The following is a 6,000-nucleotide window of genomic DNA, read 5'->3' as shown; positions in this document are numbered from 1 at the left end:
CTTTGCAGCAGCTCTCAGATGGGCAAAGTGATTGTTGTCGCAACGTTGTTATAAATAAATTTGGTTTTTATTATCTTTAAATGTAAGTTTTGTCTGATCCTTCTTGGTGGTCTCAAACACTACAAAACACACACACACACACACAGACACACACAGACACACACACAGACACACACACACAGACACATACACAGACACACACACACACAATTAGAAACCATAATATAGGAACAAAAGACCAATAAGACAAAAAAAAAAAAAAGCCCAAACAAAGAATAGGACACAAAATATCTAAAAACAAAAATACCATTGAGTTCATTGTGTGTTGGCCATCTACTACTGGGCGTGGGACCTATCCTTAACTGCGGTTAATACACTCACGCAAAATCCACTGTGGGCAGCTGATTCTTCCTTTGCAAGCCAGTGTCAATTGCAGAGAGTTTCTTAGTTAGGGCCGGGGGAGCCCATGTCCAGTTCCGCCTCTCAGCAGTGGGACTCCATCTGCCTTGAACCTGTGCAGCTCTGTGTGTGCTGCCACAGGCTTTGTGAGTTCATGTGCGCATCTGTCCTGTTGTATCTGGAAGACAGTTTGCTTGGAATCATCCGCCACCTCTGGCTTTTACAGTCTTTCAGTCCTCTCTTATGCCTAGCTCCCTGAGCCCTGAGGGGAAGGGTTTGATGAAGACATCCCAGTTAGGACTGAGTGTTCCAAAATCTCACCCTGCGCATTGTCCAGTTGTGGGTCTCTGTTAGTTCCTATCAACTGTAAGAAGGAGCTTCTCTGGCATAGGTTGAGTGAGACGCTGGTCTAGGGACACAGCAGGATGTCATTAGGAGTCAGTTTTATTGCTATGCTCCTTTAGCAGAACAGTATTTTATTTTCCCCTAGGCCAACAGTCTATCCAGTCTCTCTTGGCCACTTGAGCCGTGTCCTGCATGGGTTCCATCTCTTGAAGTGGGCCTGAAATCCAATCAGAGAGTGGCTGGTTACTCCCACCATCTTTGTGGTAAACCATCATATCTTGCACGCAAGTCACTCTTGTAGGTTGCAATTGTTTGCAGATTGTTGTAGGGTTTGTAACTGCATCGATAGTGACCTTTCTCCTCGGGTAGAGTACAGAGTACTTTCCAGTACCATGGACGCATGTCAGTAGGGGTGAAACCTCTAGTTAGACGCCGGCTTGACTACTCCATGTTCAGTGAGATCTGTAAGTGTTGTCTTCAGCACCTTACCAGCAGTTTGTGGAGAGCAAATCGCCTTGGCAATAGTCATGATGTTTGGGGGTTTTTATAGGGCCCCTTTGACCAGTGACTCAACTAGATTTAACCCATTCCTGGGAGTGGAGGTTTCACGTAGAAGCAAAAGATGTCTAGTTGGGGTATTGTCTTTACCATTATTTGGTGACTCCATTTAGATTTCATATATATATAAATACTTAAGATATATGAAAACTTCTACAATATTAGGTTTCCATGTGGTCCCTCAAATGTCCCATAGTGCTAATTGTCCCTCCTCATATTCCCTCCTTCATCCCTTCCATCCCCCTCCTCATTTAATCCTCCCCCTCCAGTCTGCCCCCATCTCTCCATAACTATACATTCTATTTCCCCTTCCTTGGGAGAGCCTCTCCTCCCCCAATCCCTTACTCGACATCTCTCCTGTAGTTATACAGATTGTAGAATGCATATCAAAAGCTAACATCCACATATAAGAAAAAACATACAGTATTTGCCTTTTGAAGTCTGGATTACCTCTCAGGATTATTTTTCTAGAGCCATCTATTTACCTGGAAATTTAATTGTTTAGCTACTGAAAATATTACATTATGTAAATGTATCTCATTTTCATTATCCATTCCTTAGCTGATGGACATCTAGGCTGTTTCCAATTTCTGCCTATATGAATAGAGCAGCAATGAACATGAATGAGCAAGTTTCTCTGTAGTAAGATCCAGAGTCCTGCCGGGTATATCTCACACACACACACACACACACACACACACACACACACACACACACACGTACTCTGAAAGTAAACAACTGTGAGCCAGGAATGCTAGCTCCTGCGAAATGATCTTTCTAAATGGACGGAGCAATGAAGGTATTGTAAGACAAGTAGCATAGCTGGATCATGAGCTGTATCTATTCCCAGCTTCCTGAGGAACTGCCACATAGATGCTGTGCATTTCTTTGCTTCTCAGCCATTTGTGACTTGTCTTTTGAGAAGTCTCTGTTTAGTTCTGTACCCCATTTCAAGTGGGTTATTTATTTTTTGATGTTCAGTATTTAAGATTCTTTGTGTATTTTAGATACTAACCCTCTATCAGATACGGAATTGGTAATGGTCTTTTCCCATTCTATGGCCTGCCATTTTGCCTGAATGTTGGAATCCTTTGCTGTGGAGAAGCTTTTCTGTTTCATGAGGTCTCATTTATTAACTGTTGGTCTTGGTGCCTGTGCTATTGGTGTCCTTCTCAGAAAGGTCTTTCCTGTGCCATTAGTTAAAGTCTATCCCCCATTTCTGCTTTTATCTGATTCATGATACCTGGTATTTTGAGTCCTTGGTCCACTTGGAGTTGAATTTTGTGCGGGGTGATAAATATGGGTCTATTCTCATTCTTCTACATGCTGGCATCCAGTCTGACAAGCATCATTTACTGAAGATGCTGTCTTTTTTCCAGTCTGTATATATTTGGATTATTTGTCGAAAATCAGATGTCTATAGGTGTGGACTATATCTGAGTCTTCAGTTCTGTTCTATTGATCAACGTGTCTGTTTTTATTTATGTCAATACCATGCTGGTTTTTTTTTTTAATATAACAATAGCTCTGTAGTACTATTTGAGATTAGAGACAGTGATACCTCTAGCAGTTATTTTATTGTTGGGGATTGTTTTAGCTTTTAATATTCTTTGTTTATTCTGTACATTTAATGTTTCGATTATTATGTGTCATGGGGAATTTCTTTTCTGGTTCAGCCTGGAGTTCTGTAAGCTTCTTGTACCTTAGTAGGCATCTCCTGCTTTAGGAAAGAGAAATTTTCTTCTCTAATTTTGTTGAAAATAGTTTCTGTGCCTTTGACCTGGATTTCTTCTCTTTCCTCTAGTCCTATTATTCATGGATTTGGTCTTTTCTTGGTGTCCTAGATTTCCTGGATGTTCTGTGTCTGGATTTTTTTAGATTTAACACTTTCTTTGGCTGAGGCACCCATTTCTTCTATTCTGTCTCCAGTGCCTGCGACCCTCTCTTCCAGGTCTTGCACTCTGACGCTCAGCCTTACCTCAGAGGTTTTTGTTTGACTTCCCAAATTTTTCATTTCCAGTTTTATTTCAATTTAGGTGTTCCTTAGTGATTCTATTTCTTTGTTAAATTCTACTTTCATGCCTAGAATTGTTTTCAGAATTTAATTCAACTGTTTCTGTTTTCACAGTCTTCATGATTTATTCATGCCCTCTTTAAGGTTCTTGAACATATTCATAATTGCTATTTTGAAGTCCTGGTATTGTGCTTCGGCTATACTGCCTCTTAGGAGGGCTACTGGGTTCTGGGGGAAGGCATATTGTCTTGGCTGTTAATGTTTGGGTTTTGCACTGGTGTCTAGACATTTGGAGTTATGGTATTTGAGATGATTCTAGGTGTTAGTAACCGTTCTTGTCTTTGTTGGGCTTGGATGAGTATTCTGTTCCTTGATTTTTGTTGTCTTCTCTGGGTCTTAATGTCTGTAGGTTCCCTGGATGACAGAGATGACTAGAGATGGGCTAAGCGTAGAGGCTGAGAGGGTTGAGGGAGAGAGCTAGGAGATCCTGTCTATATGGGGGGGGGGGTTGCGGTCCCAGAGAGTTGGCGGTGTGGTAGGAGGAGGGGCTCCCACAAATAGACAGCCTTAGGACAAAGACTATGACTGGAGAGACAAGGACAAAAGGGCTAGGGGCCCGGTCTGTACCAAGAGGTGGAGTCCAGCAATGGAGTCGGAGGGAGGGACACCTTCAAGCAGGCTGCCACAGGCTGCGCGTAGGACAGGAGCGATGATAATGGAGGACAGGAAGAATGGAAATTACCTAGCTGAGTTCCAGCCCATTGCAGCCACTGGGAACCCCTGGCAGGAAGTGTTTCTAGGTATGAGCAGCATCTGACACAAAGGAATGAGGACTGGCTGAAAGGGAAGGCTGAGGAGGTCCCCTGGAAAGAGCTAAGCTGGGTCCCCAGGGAATGATCATTAATTCTTTTGAAAATAAGACTCTAACGTCTTTCTCAGACAAATGGCCATTTGTGTGACTATGGGCTCCCTGTCGGGGTGGACGGGTTGGTGATTGGTCATGGGTGGCTGTGTCGTATTCTTTGTCTTGCTTCTTTGTTGTGTTTTAGTGTCTGTTGGGGTAGGTAGGTTTTGACTTCCTCTTCTATTTGTATATTCTGGCTCTGTGTCTCTTAGAGTAATATGTGCTTGAAATTCAGCTACAAGGATCGGTGAGACTTGGTGTTGACTACGGAATGAGTGGCTGAAGGTCTCCTGTCTTGGCTGTGTGCCAACAGGACGGAGGGTAGGCTGCACACTAAGTACCAAGGCGAGCAGAGGGAGCCTACACCTGGGTCATCTCTGGGTTCTATGAACCTGATGAAGGCAAGATACCAAACTCCAGACCCAGTGAAGCCAGTCTACTACCAAGGGGCTGTGGTTAGAGCCACGGGCCCAAAGTAACCTCTAAGAGCACAAAAATCTAGACTCTGGGACCTGAAATGATGTTTAGCACCTCAGACATCAGAACCCCACCCCATATTGATTTCAGAGACCACTGGGACCCAACTTGATCCCTTAGAGGACCCTGGGCAGTGGAGCCAAAGCACGCCCTTGCACCAACCTCTGAGGTCACTGGTCTGGAGGCCTGGTTGCAAAGTGCTGTCTGGTTTTAGGGAATCTGGAGGCCTGGTCACCAGATGTTCTCTGAAGGTACAAAAGCCCTGAAAATCTTCAATGGAACATTGAAGAAATAAATAATCTATAAGGTTCAGACTGAGTGCTATTTTGAGAAGCATGACTGTCCCTGTACCTTTCCTACGGCCTGGGAAGTGAGTCATTTCTTCAGCCCTATCCACTCTTAGTCATTCAGTGGCTACCTTCATTACCAAATAAGCTGTTACCATAGTGGCCTGACTTTTATTTAATAATGTTCCCTCAGTGCAAGAGGAGGGATGCTGCTATGTTACACCATATTGTTGTAATTGATCTCTCTTATGATTACTTATTACAGTTAATCTCTGACTGTGTCTAATTTATTTTTATTACGTGTGTGTGTGTGTGTGTGTGTGTGTGTGTGTGTGTGTGTCCCCAAGTTCACATCTGTGCCACCTTGTTCATGCGGAGATTCAGAAAAGAGCTTGCAAGAGTCAGTTCTCTCATTCTATGTGGGTCCAGGGGATTGAACTTGGGGCATCCACGCATGCTCACATACAAACACTGCACACAAGATAAATAAAGTGTAATAAAACTAGTTCTAAATTAACCTACTGTGTGGTTGTCTAAACTCAGAAAACCCAGCTGCTGTGAAATCATTTGCCAAAGGACTTTTTGTTGTCTGTTTTTAAGTGATACTTAAGCAGTTGAAATATAATTTAGCTTTGCTTTATTGTAATTGCTTTAAACACTTTCCAAACAAGGTAGGTTTAAAATAAATAACCAAATTACTTCTGGGAACCTGAAAGAACCATTCAGGAGCTGTTGACAGTCTGGTGATCAGTAGCCATGTAAGACCAAGTGCCCTGGTTCCCAACTGTCATTGGGATTTATGGAGCATTAAAAAAAAAAAAAAAAAAAAAAAAAAGGAAAGAAGAAATGAGGAAATGGGCTTAAGAAATCAGCTGTTCTGGGAGGCAAGCTGAGGTCTATGAGTGGGGCCGGCCGCTCACTTCTTTCCAGAGCTTCTCCCTTGGCAGACTGGAAGGTTGCCTCTTTAGCTCCACAGAGCAAGTTGTAGGAGCCGGGAGTTCAAGATCAAGGCATCT

This window comes from Onychomys torridus, chromosome 8, assembly GCF_903995425.1.
Source record: "Onychomys torridus chromosome 8, mOncTor1.1, whole genome shotgun sequence".
Lineage (NCBI taxonomy): Eukaryota > Metazoa > Chordata > Mammalia > Rodentia > Cricetidae > Onychomys > Onychomys torridus.
Note: the sequence above shows the minus strand (reverse complement) of the source record.